A 14,072-nucleotide genomic window follows, 5' to 3' on the forward strand; every position below is an offset into this window, starting at 1 on the left:
GTTATTATAAAAGGAGTCACAATTGTGGCTAAAATTATGGTTCAACCCTTAATACATCCATATGAAAAGTAAAAACATAATTTTCTTTGGTATGTATCTGGTTCAATGATCTACAGACTCTGAGGCACAAGAGCACTTTTTTAAATTTGCATATATACAGATAATGTGATAACTATATTAACTTATTTGTATTATATTTTTTGCGATTCAACCAAATAAAAGATATTGTCTTTAGAAAAGTTTAATTTTTGACAAGACCTGCATAATCACAAACCTTGCTGACTTGCATACATGCTTTTTAAATAAAATTTTTTGCATGTTAATTATTTATACTTAATATACAAAATCAAACAAGAGTTAGAATACACCTACTAATACCCCAACGTATTGAAATTTGATGTTTTATCAACAATATTTTTATATAAGGAATCACAATTTTCCTTAGTGATTAGAATTGGAGGAGTTAACTCACTCTTACTAAAAAGTACCCTTTTCTTTATCAACTGACTAGTCTGATGCTCTAAAGACTCTGGACAACAAGGACATTTTTTGTAGTTTGCTGTGTGTGCACTTCCACAATTGGCACATTTTGGAAGCTCTTTACTAGCATCTCTCTCACATTTCTTAGACAGATGGCTACCAGCACATTTTACACATTTTACTTGTCCGTGGCAGTACCTTTGAGTGTGACCCCACATTTGACATCGGTGGCATTGCTTTAGTTTATTTTCAGGCGGTTCCATCTCTATATCATAGCCCAACACTTTTTTTACCTTTAAAAGCTTTTTACCTTCATCATTATGAGGTACAACTGCCAGAATAAGAGGTGTATTCCTTTTCTTATCCCCTTTAAGCATTCTATGCATTCGGATAACAGGAATGGAAACACTTTTTAATTCTTTCTTCAGCTCCTCCAAATTTATATTTATTGGAATACCTCTTATGACTACCTTCAATTTACGTTTGCCTGGGTGGCCAAAAGTGTGGTATGGCAATTGCTTGTTTTCAAAATACTGAATCAAAGCTTTATGATCATTAAAGCTAGGGCAAGTAATTTTAGTATAGTACCTATTGAGATAAGGTTGATAGAAATTAATACCAATTGAAAGCAACTTGCGAACATGGAGGCTAAAATCTATGGGCTTATGTAAAAAAATATTAGGCACTTTTAATTTAACTTTAGGCCATCTAGACAATAGAGCTTGGTCATGATCTTTGGCGATAACCATACCAGGAGGGACATTTGATTCCTCTGAATTAGTTGAGATGCGGCACTCCTTCACTAAGTCAGCCAATTTCTTTATTTTTTTGCTCTGTTTTGCAGGCATTATATTTATCTGGAAAATATTTCTGTATTAAGTTATCAAAATAATAAAAATAAAGACAATATAAAACTAGAAATCGTACTAAAAACAACTTTTGTGTAGTAGTTAATAAAAATATTTTTATTGGGAGGTATGCGAATATTTTTAAAAAATCATTAAATAAGAAATGTACATTTAGATTCCAATACTTTCGATTAAACATAGTAATTTAATTACTACGAACTAATTACCTGTTATGGATAAGCAAGCCAAAAAAACAACAAAAGAACAAAAACACACTAAGCAATAAGCATGTACCAGGGTACACATTTCAAATATTTCAATTTCAGCAACTAAAAACACTGACAGCAGTGTTAGGGATGCCATTGTATAAAAATTATATTTTGTACACTATGATATTTAGATTTTTATATTGTAAGTCCATAACATTTAATTTAGGATTTAAATAAATATTTTAATCCTTTTTTACATTTTTTCAAACAAAATATGTTAGTGCAAGAAATGCTTTATGCAGTGTTGCCTGCCGAAATATTCCTGCATAAAGTGTTTTAATCAAATATTATTATTTACCTGTTACTAAATATTGTTTGATGTTTCTGTTTAAAAATACTGAATTTTAATCAACAACAATTTAAATAATAAAAAATCATAATTGATGAAAAAATATTTAAAGAATAGGAAACAATTTATGTATGTATATGATGTATAATAAATTTACACATAATAAAACTGTAACCGATTGTTTTCTATACATGAAAGATGTATGAGAAAATCTATTATTGGGGGCTTTTATTAATGTAAATAATGGTAGAACTCGATTAGTGATTTAATTTTTTTTGTCCGTGCGTTTGTGAACGCTAATCTCAGAAACGGTTAGCCCATTTTAAATACAGTTCACTATTGTATTTAAGCAAACTTCCCTTAATATTTAGTGGTTGATTTATTTGAATCATTTCATAAATTAGAAAGTTATATCAATATAAAATATTATGTTCGTTAAAATTGGTACTCAATAATTATTTTACTGAATAGGCTTAAACTTAAATTTTCATCTATAGATATGGTCTTTAAAATGATAATGTTATTAAATTACCAAAGTAATTCAGATTAGTATATAAATAATTATATAGTTTAAAAGGAAGAAGCCGCGAGCGCAACTTATATAAATTGTTCTTTTATTTAAATTGCTTCTATTGTCCTTATATTATCTCTAATATTCCATCTAGGGAAGAATTATAAAACAGTGTTAAATAAAACATTAAATCAACATATTTTTTATTTCAGATACTCATTTAATATTCCAAGTTGAAAAACTGAGCAAAAACAGTGCCTATAAGAGTGTGGGTGCGCTGATGTCTGTGGAAGAACTCTATAAAAACTTCAGCACGCAACTTTGTTCCTACCTATAAAATAAAACACCCGAACAGCATGCCTAATTAATTAACGTAATAATTTATTTCTAAACTAAAAGAACTGCTTTTAAATTAATTTCTTAATTTTCTTATTCTTTAGAAATATTAGTAGGTATACTTTTATTTATTATCTACTATCAGAGTATTGATAGGAAAAATCTCTAGAAACTCAAATTGTTATAAAAAAACGTAATTATATAAATATGGAGTACGTCGCGTCGCGGCGCAGCGGCACAAGGGTGTGACTGTAACGCGACGGTTGGGGTTCGATCCCCACTCGAGGAAGTGAAATATTTATTTACGTTTATATTTCCATATCATCTCTCTGGTGTCGAGGCAAAGCGCGGCGTTGAGTTTTGCCACTCAACACGCAATGCCTTCTGCCAGAAAGGGGGGAACGGAGTTTTTGTTATGTTTTATTCATTGGGATTTTATTTAATTTATTTTATTATAAGTATGTACAGATAACGGCCAATATTCATACAGTACAATTCTGAATACGCACAAAAGTAACGTTTTTTTATCTTGAAGACAGTGCAAGGCGTGCAGCCGGCCTCAGCACGTGCTATTTGCCGTCGGCCGTTACATTCATCTTGTCTCCCTTTATCAATATCGTTTAACCTTAGTCATACATGTTATGGGAATAGAAATTTTACATCTTGTATAATAAGTATAAATTTCATTTGTAGTTTTTAAAGATAGCTTAAATCGTAAAAGGCTTATAACAGTTTTTTGTATACTATGAAGATGATTTACAATACAATACGGAATCTATTGAGAAATTTTATTTTGTTAAGCCTTAAAAAAATTGCAAAGAAAAAAAATTGGTAAGCCTTTATGAACAGACAAGAAAAATAATTATAAATATTTTTGTAACTAAGAAGATATTTCGTTATTTTTTAAATATAAATTTCGAAAGTTGAACTACATCATATTTAGTATTCGTTCTCCCAAACATTACTATTAGGTACAATTAAGTTAATATTCCACAGCTTTAAAAAACCGTTTATTATTGACATTTTTATAAATAAATATTATTAGTATATATAAAATAAGAATCTATATGCTTCAGAGCATATCGAAACAAGACAATAATTCACTAGAACAAGGTAAAGCAAATTCTAATATGTTCTCTTATATAAGCAATTAATTATGATGTATAGACGCCATCCCTCTATTTGACGTAAGATTTGATGAGGGTACTAATGTCTAATGTTCGTAAAGTTATCAACATGTTTCGGCACGTGGTACCCGCATACATGTCGTTTTTGATGATATCGACACGCGACGCGTTCGGCATTTACTTAACACTTAAAACTGATCTAGGTATATTGTGCTATTTACGAAATATATATTACATTTTTTTCGGGTTACGCTGTATCCCCCACTCAACAGGGCAGGCAGAGAGAACCTATTGTGAATACACTCCGTTCCCCATTGTGGAACTCAACGCCGAGCTTTGCCGCGACACCAGAGCGAAGAAATGAAAATATAGATTTAAATAAATATTTCGTTTCTGCGAGTGGGATCGAACCTACAACCAGTCGTGTTAGCAGTCATTCTTTGTGCTCCTACCGCCACGACTGGCCCCAAATAATATAATTATCATAATAAACACAATTAATGCACATTATATTATATATTTATTTTGTATTTTTTTACTTTGTGACAAATATCTATCACTGTAGTTTTCGCAATCACATTTTAGACTTAAATTATGTATGTTAATATAATTACGATGCCGACCAGACCGACCGACCGACGAAATCTGACTTAGATTAAAATCTAAATAAAATATTAAAACTTATGTTTAGTACCCGACGAAACCAACTCAAGATTACACAATATAATACAATAGTTGTACCTGCAGATATGAATATTTATAACATATATTTGCATTTAATTACATTTTATTCATGATTCTGATTGCTAGATGAAAGTCCAGGCCCGAAGTCAGTCGTGGTGCAGGGGTACAAGCGCGTGACTGTGTGGATTCAATTACCGCTCTAAAAGATGAAAAAAAATATTTTTTAATTTTTTCGCTCTGGTGTCGAAATGCTTCCAGAATACGGCGGAAAGGGAGAAGCGGAGTGTCTTAACATTAGCCTCCCTCTGCCTATCCCGCTACATGCGGGATACAGCGTGAAGTTGAATTTTTTTTTAAATCAAATGAATCATAATTATATCAATTTATTAGACTATTGTATCAGAATAGTTCGTTTGCATTAGCTATTGTTGATTCACTATGAGTATACTGCAGTATGCGGGCGGCACGCGACATAGCGAATACAGTACATTTGCCCCTATGAGAGGATTAATGTAAATTTGTGGGACCGTAATACTAACATTAAATATTACAGAATTATCTGTGGGATTATCTAAGCCTAGATAATGAATTAAAAGTAATATTATTGCCCTATTATAAAGGAAAATATTATTAAATATTTTAATGTAGTATTCATTTTCCTAATATGTACGTGACTTCTATGAAAACAACTAGAGTTAATGAATTTATATTATTATTTTTAGATAATTTCTTCAATTTCGAAGCCATTCCTCCTAATGGGAGAGCGTAATAATGAACGCGATGGTTGTGGATTCGATTTTCACAAGGGGAAGTGATTATATTTAAATTATTTATACGTAACAAGTCTACAAATAAAATATCTGGTATAATAAATCACGTCATTGATTTCTGCCATTGTCTTGTATTCGGACTGAAAGTAAAAGACCATACAAGACTAAACACTAGTTTTTTCTGCTTACGAGACTGGAAAAAATAAAAAAATCTGATATTTAATAAGAACATAAATTAACACTCAAGATTTCAGATCACAGCTTAAATCTCGAGTAAACCAAAACAATTTCACAACACCAGGAAGTCGGTGTATGTTGAATGGTGACATTTAGATGGTCGCAAAGGAGCTGGCGGCGTCCGACACTTGACATATTACTCTAAGCGGCCGTCCCCTACACATTTATATTCCGGATTCGAAGATAAGATTTAAGATTATTCTTTTACAATAACTCTAGGGATGATGAATTCGATATCAATAGATCTCGTCTTTTTATGATAAATAACTGAAATTCAATTTTGTTTTCTATAATTTTGGGATTTTTTTATTGTTTATACGTTTTATTCTTGAAACCCAATGTAGAAGATCATCGTATACTTTGCGACGATGTGTTCCAGGTGTACTAAATAAAGTGTAGGGTAGGTTTAGATATGCTACTAGCATTTATTGTTCAAGAGCCACAAGCGTGTAACGCAAGCGAACGACAGGTTGTGGGTTCGATCCCCACTCGAGGAAATGAAATATATAATATTTCAATGTCTTTGCTCTGGTGTCGAGGGAAAGCGCGGCCTTAATTTCCGCCGCTCAACACAATGCTTCCAGAATCCAGCGGGACGTGCAGGGATATCTTGTCTTGTCATAACACTAGGTTTCTTCTGTCGATCCTGCTGCACGCGGGATATATAGGGAAGCTGAAAAAAAAATTTATAAATTATTTTAAAAAAGACTTACAGAATAATGAAACCCGTTTTTAAAAATAAAACACTAAAAGTAGAACACAAAAACACCACTAACACTTTTATAGTGAAGCAATCCTCTCTAGCATTGTAATGATACTTTTTGCTCCGTTACAAGGAAGCACCAGAATTATGCAATTGCAGTGTCTGGCGGCAGATGGTGAATAAAGGGGAAATGCAAGCTCACCTTGCCGTTTCGTTCCCACGATATCAGCCAAAAGGAAGCAACCCCTGTAAAATTCCAGATTCATTATGATACGGACGCGGGGCCTTTACGAAAGAGTTGGCATTGTCGTTAAAAATCTTCATTTTGCAGAATTTTTGCTTTAATTTTTATTATACAAAGTAATAGAAGGTAAAAGTAGAATTTTAATTTTTCTAAGAGTCAACACATTTGATCAATGTTTATTTTTAAGCATTGGCGACGTAGTGGCACAAGTATGTATATCTAAACGCGACGATTGTGGGTTCGATTTCCATTATTATTTATTAATAATTTCAAATCTGCAGAGCTTTGACAACAAGGCAAAGCGCGGCGTTGAAGTCCGCCTCTTTACACGAAATGATTCGAAATTAGGCGAAAAGTGAGAAACGGAGTGTCTTGACACTAGGTTCCCTCTGCGTACCCAGCTATATGCGGGATACAATGTGACGCTAAAGAAAAGGAGTAAAAGTTTAAATTCTAGTAAAGATACCTATGTATCCAAAGTTCCCTTTGTTCCCAATTCCTAGTTCGCATAAGATCGTAAGTAAGGTATTGCTTTCCATCACCGCATCTCTATTCCAGCCAGCTATCGGATCTATCTATAGTAGAATCTGGGAAAATTGGATACCAAATACTTTAAAGCTTAGACGTCGTTATTTTATATTAGGGTTAGGAAAATATATCACAAAAATAGTACGTCTCAATATGCAATAAAATTGGGAAACGTATGCGACCTCAAGGATTTTCGTGAGAACACCTGAACTAGATTACTAGCCCCAACTATAAAAAAATGTACATTTATCGCGCTGTGGGATAAAAGAATTTGAGAGGGATCCCTTTTGTATAACATATGGTGTTGCCAACAAGATTTCAACTTAATTTGCATGAATACCTTTCGGTTGGTGGATCCCTAAATAATATGTAGTATACGTATATTATATACTAGCCACCTGCTCGCGGCTTCGCCCGCCTTAACTACTGAGTTATTCTTATAATGTATGTTTGCAAAGCACTTAAGATAATGTGAAAATTAATTAAACCCTAATTCAATAAGGATTTTCCAATTGTTTTAAAACAAACACAAATAAATAACAGAAAACTTAAACGAAAGAAATTATAAACAACAGACTACCTACTATTCTCTTACACAAAAATACTTAAACGAAAGATGTAACCAACTATGTCGCGTGGAAATACATTATAATTATTGGATAACTCCAAAATACGTGCAATCACTTCTAAATTTACTTTGCCAGGCGCAGAATTGAAGCATTCTCTCGGCCATCTCCGGGCCAGCTCAGAACGACATCAGAGCGTTGCGTTGGTCCGACCGTGGTCCCAGGCGAAAACCTGCTTTAGAGCAGACACATGGAAGGAGAGGGGATTGGAATTGAACACTCGGTTTCTTGAGGAAGGCCTAGATTAAACGACCAAGATGACTGCTCATGAGTCGGATTTGGAGGAGGATAGAAAGTCCCTCGGAAGAAGACGTCTGACCTCGGGCGGCCGGGTATGCGGAGTGCTGCTCCTTAGGTGCAGGTGACCCAATACACCGGCGCAACGGAATACGTTGGACGCGAGGCGACCAATGTGTACCTCTAGGGTTTCCATTTTTAGGTTGCGGTGAGTAGCGCGTGGTGTTCACGCAGTATGGTGCCTGCGTCACTCGCCGGAGGGTGAGGTTCCGTACGACCTACAGGATTCCTCTTTGAGTAATACTCGCTAGGGCATTGTGATGTCATCAATGTATAGTGCGTAGAGAGCAGGTGACAAAATTCTGACTGGGACAACGGCAGCGATCGGGTCGCTGCTAGCACTCTCAACTCTCACGCAAAATGTCCTGTCACTTACAAAGCAGAGCGGCAAAGACATGCGCGACGTGCTGGGGGGTGCCCGCTCTGAGCACTTTATGAAGTAAGCCCGGGTGCCAGACGCGGTCGAATACGCGTGCTACGTCAAGGAAGACTGCTATTGCACGCTCACACTCTCTCTCTGTTGCGTAGTTTACCCAGAGTGGTATACCCGCTCGCTAAACTGCTCGCTTTGTGGGTGCATGTGTGACTGAAGAAGTGAGAGGAGTAACTTCTCGAACAGCTTGGCGACCGTACTAAGAAGGATTATAGATCGGTATCCCTCAGCAGCATATTGAGCAGGCCTTCCTTCCATGCCCGGGGGAAAGAAGCCAGGCGGGTGCGGCGGATCCACTATTATAAGCAAAATGTTGCGGGGCACGACGGACGCGTGGTGGGCGGCGAACCGTTAATCAGCAAGGATTTTTTAGTACTGTAATTTTAAATCTGTGCTACTAATCTTTTCAAGTACTTATTAAAATATATTTAAATGACTATTTTTAAACGGAAGAAATTATAAACAAAAACCTACCTACTAATAACTAATACAAAAAATATGAAACCAATATCGCGCTGAAATAATACATTTAACTGGAATTATCCAATATGTGAAACGCATCTAAATCTTCTTTGCTATAGAGGCAGGCGGGTTTTTTTTCGAGCTTGTGGTTAATGCTGTTAAAACAGCGACACCGGTTGGGTAGGCACTACGTGGCTGCCTGTGAGGAAAATTAAATAGAATGCATCGGCCGGGAATCGAACCCGGGCCGCCCGCGTGGCAGTCGGGCATTCCACCACTGAACCACCGATGACTGCTCATGACGCGCTTGTATAAATAAGCAAAACGTCGCGAGGCGCGTTTCGCAGCAAGGATGTTTAAGTATTTTAACAACATCTAAAGTACTTATTAAAATGAAAAAACAGTAAAAGACAGTTCATCTACATTAAATGGCCAACGTAACTAACATACTTATTTATATGCTGAGAGTAAGGGATAAGTAAAACTTGAGTCGGCACAGCTGATGAGTCAACGGCGTGATGTGTCAACAATTAAATGCGTTTTTCTCTAAAACTATTCGCAATTTCGAAATAGTTTAAATAGCAAATTTTATCTTCGTTTAACGTAGAAAATTAATAAAGTATTTTAAAGGATAAGGATTAATACCATTATGGAAAAATATCCCTCACAATAAAAAATATATTGAAATTATTATTTTTAGACAGAAATATGATCACTACACGTTATCCTTAAAAGATAAAAATATGCTCTCGCGGACTTTTTTGTAGATCTTATTAAGAGGAACAATACTCCAGTACATTTTTTTCATGTAGTACTTACCATTAAAGCAGCGCATGCGCGAAAGTGTCTCAACGGGTAGGACTTTAGACACATTTATCGTATTTATGTTAATTTACATAATAATGTACAAATAATAAACTATATATAAACCTTCCCTGAAAAATACTCGACCTAATGGTGAAAACCGCATAAAAATCCGTTGGGTGGTTTAGAAGAAGAAGAGTTAGAAAGTTCAGACAGACACGAAAAGCGACTTTGTTTTATAAGATATAGGATAGGATGAAATAAGTTTGAACAAAATAATTATATATACACTAAGCAAATATTATTAAAAAAAAAATCCTTTTTTTATAAACAACAAATAAATAAAGCTCAATAAAGATTGCTTTGGACTTTAATTTTCCATCAAAAATAATAAATATCCAAAATAAATGACACTGTAAATTAATAAATAAACAAACGTCTATAACGATGTCGATATTAGATATTTAAAATGTAAAATAATAGTTTTTAGGTTATTGTGATAAATTGTTGCAAATATTCAGAGAGATCTCTTATAAGCACGGGATTTGAGCTTGGACAGCTGTTTTGAAAATGTCACTATGATTCCCTCGGGCTATACTACAGGCGGCTTAAACCTCCAACTCTTATCTACCTCCTTAATACCGGTCGTCCATCCTGTGAGAGACAGCATCTGTAAACATTTTGGTCTTATTTAAAATTTTCGGTAAGACGGTAAAGGCTTAGATGCTCTTTTTGCATGATAAAGCCTGGTATCTTCAAAATACATTTCTAAAGCTAAAGATATGTAATATTTTGAATTTATATTTTTGTAACATATTATAGATTTTGTTTAAGTAGATATTATGAAAAGCAAATACATGATTTTTAATCTTAGCGATATATTTATATACTAAAAATGACAGCCTTAAAAATTTAAATTCAATAAAATTAAAATTAAAAGCTCAAGGAAAAGGTTGTAAAGTTATATATCAATTATATTATTAGTTAAAAGTCAATTTCTATAATTATTAAGAAACAAATATAAATATTTATAAGCCGAGCGTACCTACCTATAGCCTCCATAGATATTATCAGGAAAAAATTAAACGAATACATTATCCACGGCATTCCTCCACAAAATTGGGCAGGCATACCGTGACGTCAGTGCTATTTATAAAGTATAAACATGTTCAGTTTGCATGTGAAGGTATCGCGTAATAAAGTTGGCCCGACCTCGTTCCCGCCGCTTTATATTAAAAGCTTTACTCATATCCTTACCTACACGTAACGTACGTCCTTTGCAATCTTTCCGTTGTTACCGCGACCTAAATCTGCTTTTGTCCCTTATGAAAAGATCGGGGCAGTTAGCGAGTGTATGCCTGAATAATTGAGGAGCGGGGCTCCGTCTTAGCGTGAAATGTTCACTAAAGATTCATTGAAAGTTGGCTTAGTTCGAGCACGTGTTCCGTGCATTGAGTTTTGCCCGTCCGTCCCGTGGGTTCGAGTTTTGGAACTATGTTGTAGTACAGATTTTCTTAGAATGTACCTATTTTATATTTTAATTTTTTTTCTGATGAAATAATAATATTTTATTTACCTTTTTAATTACTGTGGATAAAAAAATATACTGTTCATATAAATGTTATATTATTCAGGTGATTGGTAGATCGATAGACAAACTGATGCTGGGGGCTGCTCTAGGACGCCTCCTCTAGGAGGTCGAACTATTTTTGCCTTTATAAACAGTATGAAATTTTGCTGTATTTAAGATATAGCAATTCAAAAAAAATGTCTAAGTACCGTATATGGGCATATGGATATATATGGAATAAAAATGATCGGAAATGATCTCCTCTATCACCTGTATCAGTCTGTCTATCGATTTACCAATCACCTGAAGGTAACACAACCTACTATTATATATATAAATGTTGAATTTCTGTCTAAAAATAGCAGTATAAGAGTACTCCTCAGTAATCTAATTTGTGTGTCTCAAGTCAACAGAATCTTGAGAAAACACAATGTTTCCAAGTGTTGATAGTAATATGTATTGTTTGTTCATCTTGGATTGATATTTGAACACTCTAATACACAAGAACCACTTAAGATGTCAGCGTGAATAAATAATATTATATTGACAAGATATGTGAGAGTGAAGAAGGCATCTTATTTCAAAGACGAATAGCAATGCGAGCAAATTCTATCATCATTTAGAGGTCTCACCTGTGTGCTATATACACACATCGTGTGTGTGTGAACGTGCATCTCAATCTCGTCCATCTTATGTCATGTGATAGGATTTAGATTTCAGGTATTTCATTCTCCATATTCCGTCATTGCGAGGCGAAACACAACGCAGTGCTTGATGTTCATGAAGGAGTAAATATTTAAATTTTACTTAAAAATATGAGTTATTTTCATTGAAATACAGATTTTAAAAAAATATATAAAGTATGTTAAATGAAACTGTATTGGTGAACAACGAAACGTATGCATTTTGTAATCTCCAGGAGCCTAGCGGTCCAGGCCGTTCAGCGTGGGCCGTTCCATGCATACGAGTATAGACAAATATCTCTCCCGCATGGGCATTGGGCACATAGCGCAAAGCTCCGTGATCAAAGGATTCACGTTTTCGACCAGAACCTCATAACTAAAACGGTAACGTTGTATTTGACTTGGCAAAATTACTCTTGTATGTCTATTTCACCATCAGTTATTTATTGGATTCCACGAAACGACCATTGAATGTGAAGAGCAAAATTTACTCACAGTTCCAAAGCACTATTTGACAACGCATAGTCTAAATATTAAATTCTTGTTAGTGTTTGTCCACTACATTGATAACTTCATGTTATTTCTACGATATGATACATTTTTTTTATGGCTTTGTATAATAACACAGTAAGCGGTGTTTAGACTCTCCACTCTGCAACGTTTTGTGTGTTAGGTGTTTTAATGCCATGCTTTTTTTTATTACATTGAAGAAATGTTAATAATTTTAGCGTGACAACGAATTTGAAACGAGACTACAGTTATGTAATCCATTTATCCAAAAATAATATATTGCGTTCCATGGGATAGTACCAACTTTTATCATCAGTAGAAAGACATAGGAAGAGAATGGTAGGTATTTCTACATATATCTACCTCCACCTACCTACATTGTATAGTCTATTCTTAATTGTTTTTCTTATACTGCATACTAATTAACCAGTGCTATTACGTGTTATAAAGCTAGCGAGCAAATATGTAAACTTATTAATATTTTCAGAGATCTAGTTCAAGAAATCTAATATTGTCGAAGTAATTATTTGATCTCGTCAAATGAAGCGTGGTGTAGGATATTGAAGTTTTCAAATATTAATTATAGAACTTCTACGTGATTATTACAAAAATAGGTCGTAATTCTATGAATTTCTATTAATATTTCCAAGATGCTTTTATTTTTTGTGAAATTAGGTTACATAGTCTTATAACCCGCGGGAACCTGCTGGATTCAAAGGGCGCAGGACCGGACGGAGTGGCGAGCATTGGGGGAGGCCTATGTCCAGCAGTGGACCTTAAAAGGCTGATGGATGGATGGAGTCTTATAAAAGTTACAAATTATATAATGTAGTCTAAGGGTTAACTCGTTTTAAAGTAGCTAAGTTTCGCCAAATTTCAGTAACTAAACTAAACTTAATTTATAGTTTTGTACTTTGTAGCTATTTGAAGATGTACCAAAACGAGACTTAGTGAAGCTAGTGACCCCTTGGGATGCTAATAGTGAATAAAGATAATAACTATTTAAAATAACACATTATGCAGGGAACCTAAGTCAATTCGCTTTACGGTTGTTTCAGGTTTAGTTACATTTTGGCGGAGCTTAGCACCGCTTATTGTCTAAGTATATTGAAAAATATATACATCGTCTTATAAATGCTGACACTATTATTTTCTAATCATAAATTCGAGTACTTGCGCTTATTTTGCTTGAATAATGACTATTAAATACAAAACAAATGAGAGAGAATATTTGAGGCCGGTCGTGGCGTAGTGGCACAAATTGTGACTGTAAATGCGACTGGTTGTGGGTTCGATCCCCAGTCGAGGAAATTAAATATTTATTTAAATTTATATTTCTATTTATTCGCTCTGGTGTCGAGACAAAGCGCGGTGTTGAGTTCCTCCACTCAACACGCAATGCCTCCAGAATTTGGCAGAAAGTGAGGAATGGAGTGTTTTCGATTTTCTCTGTCTACCCTGCTGTGTGCGGGAAACAGCGTGAAGCTGATTTAAATACAAAGCGATATAGATATAAAATTTATTACATACATACTGTAATGTCGGTTTTTACAAAACAATACTTTTATATTTCTAAAAATATACCTTTATTTTACGCGCGTTATACGAGCGTTTGAGCTGACAGAGGGGTATTTTAAACCGACAACTTTTCATTTTTAAAA

Source organism: Heliconius melpomene, chromosome 6 (genome assembly GCF_056956725.1).
Source record: "Heliconius melpomene rosina isolate 202511_hmr_F chromosome 6, ASM5695672v1, whole genome shotgun sequence".
Taxonomy (NCBI): Eukaryota; Metazoa; Arthropoda; class Insecta; order Lepidoptera; family Nymphalidae; genus Heliconius; species Heliconius melpomene.